We start from the raw sequence: 3,056 nt of genomic DNA, 5'->3' as shown, positions 1-3,056 counted from the left end.
ACATCAATGGGAAGATCCAAACAAACAATATTAAGTAAATTTATACAATTGTCTTTTATTATATTTTTTGCTTTATAAATTTCATATATATATACCGATTATGACTGTAAACCATTTCTCGTATACCCTAGATGATAAGCTTTTATCTCTTATCCTTTTTATCCGCATAACAATAGAAGGTATTCCCAGTATACATAGATACATAAAATAGGCATATCCCCCTTTTTATACCAAATTTTAAGGATGTCTGTTATGTATGTCCGTTTTTTTTAAAAAAAAATTCTGACGTTTCGTTTGTAATTTTCTTTCTTTTTTTCTCTTTCTTCTATCTTTTTCTTTTTGGATTTGTATCTATACGCGTGTACACACACACACACACGCATATATGTATGTACATGTAAACTGTTGCTATGTGTTTTAACTAGTTTACCATTCTGTTTCTTTTAAATTTCGTTTTTCTTCTTCTCTTTTTTTAAAAAAACAACAAACAAACAAACGAAACAAAAACCCGTCAGATATTTATCCAAACTTCAATTGAGTAATGTACATACAACTGACAATGCTAATTATACATGTTTAGCAGAGAATTTAAATGGTCATATACGTAAATCAGTACAAGTAATTGGTAAGTAATTGTATAATGAATGATTTATGAATGAAATAACATCATTTAAGATAATAATAATAATAAAGTGTATTCGATATTGTTTAGTTGAATCTTCGCAATAATGTTTAAGACATATGTCCAAACTGTGCGTATTGTCTCGATATTACTTTTAGTCACAATCATTAGAAACAAAGATGAATAGTAATTAATAGTGGAAATCAGGATGCACGTTTCGTCCTATTTGGTACTAGTCAGCTTGATGTACTTACACCTCAGACTTGATATTCATTCTAGGACTCGAACCCAGTACCGTCTGATTCCATGTACTTAGTAGATAAAATGACGTATGCTTTTAACGTGACATCAAGATTTCAAGTTGATAAATTTAAAAATGGATGCCATTTTGCATTTGAAATTAAACTTAACAAACATTTCGAAGAATTACTAATGAAAGAATACATTGATTGTTGATTTTCAAAGATTTCATAGACAAAGTATCATCCATACTTTTCTTGTTTAGCCTCGTTAAAGCAAATGTAGTTGATCAACTGCTTAAGAACCTTGATATTCCGTAATCATATGTTGACGTCTTCATGACTGGATAATGAAGATGCCAAAATCTGGAGGAAAGCACGGGATACAGTGGACAGGTAGGATGCAGCTGGACGATGTAGACTTCGCAGATGATCTGGCTCTTCTATCATACATGCAGCAACATATGCAGGAGAAGACGATCAGTGTAGCAGCAGCCTCAGCAGCAGTAAGTCTCAATATAAACAAAGGGAAAAGCAAGACTCTCCGATACAACACAACCATGCACCAATCAAATTACACTTGATGGAGAAGCTCTGGAGGATGTGGAAACCTTTACATATCTGGTTAGCATCATTGATGAACACGGTGGATCTGATGCAGATGTGAAGACGTGGATTGGCAAAGCAAGAGCAGCATATTTACAACTGAAGAACATCTGGAACTCAAAACAATTGTCAACCAACACCAACATCAGAATTTTCAATACAAATGTCATGACAGTTCTACTGTATGGGGCGGAGACGTGGAGAACTATGAAAGCCATCATCCAGAAGATACAGCTGTTATTATCAGTTGTCTACGCAAGATACTACGGATCCATTGGCTCGACACTATCAGCAACAAGTAACTGTGAGAGACAACAAACCAGATTCCTACAGAGAAAGAAATCAGGAAGAAGCACTAGAAGTGGATAGGACACACTTCGAGGAAATCATCCAACTGCGTCACAAGGCAAGGCCTCACATAGAATCCTGAAGGCCAAAGGAGGAGAGGAAGATCAAAGAACAAAATACGCCGAGAAATGGAAACAGATATGAGAAGAATGAACAACAATTGGATAGAACTAGAAAGGAAGGTCCAGGACAGAGTGGGCTGGAGAACACTGGTTGGCGGCTTACGTTCCATCGAGAGTAACAGGCCTAAGTAAGTAAGTAAGTATATGTTACACCGAAAGTTTGTCAGATTCAACTTTGAATCTTGTCATTTTTACCAGGTTCATTTTTAGAAATTTATACCACAGTTCATCATATAACGATTAAGTGACAAAATCCCATTCGGTGAAAATTAATACCCTTTGTTTGGTTATATTTTCAAGTTACCTAGCTGTATCTTTCCAATTAAACTTAAACGCGCAATAATATACAACCTAAAATTCTTTGATAATGTAAGAAATGATGTGATAGAATACGATTACTTTAGAACCTTGATAAGCACTGGACTTCATTGAAAATCAATATTTCATAAACCGTTATATAGATACGATACAAAGTATTTCTTTTTAATTCAACCATAAAAATCAATTGAATTCTCCGACGTTTTATGTCAGTAGTAAGGAGGTCACTCCCCGATGAGATTGTACTGTGTCACTAATGAATTTAAACGAACGGTTAAGCATCAATTTACTCAGTTACAAGACATGAATGTTCTAGTTTCCAACTTTAACTAGATTGTTGACATACATACTTTTGAAATGTTCTGTTCTACGATGAAACAGTTGCTATGTATTTCTCTTATTCGAAAACTGATATAAATTCGTGGTTAAAATCTGCTTCACTATCCTCTTCTGTATTGATTTAACTTTCAAATTAGAGGAAAACTGATTATTTAAAATAAAAGTCCCGACGAAGATGATGAGTTTAGCTTTAACAGGACAAGACAAGTTGTAAAAAAGCAAAGTTATGAGAATATTCACAATCACTCAAGTATATTGCAAGCAAACATGGATAGTGGTTAGCAGTGGAATCCAGGACGCACGTCTCGTCCTATTTGGGACTCGTCAGCTAGATGTACCTGCATCTCAGAGTTGATGTTCACTCTGGGACTCTAACCCAGTACTTTTCGCTTCAAACGCCATCGCGTTATCCACTCAACCAAATAGAACGAAACGTGCATCCTGGATTCCACTGCTAGCCAC

The sequence above is a fragment of the Schistosoma mansoni genome, chromosome W (genome assembly GCF_000237925.1).
Source record: "Schistosoma mansoni strain Puerto Rico chromosome W, complete genome".
Lineage (NCBI taxonomy): Eukaryota > Metazoa > Platyhelminthes > Trematoda > Strigeidida > Schistosomatidae > Schistosoma > Schistosoma mansoni.
This window is presented reverse-complemented; position numbering follows the sequence as displayed.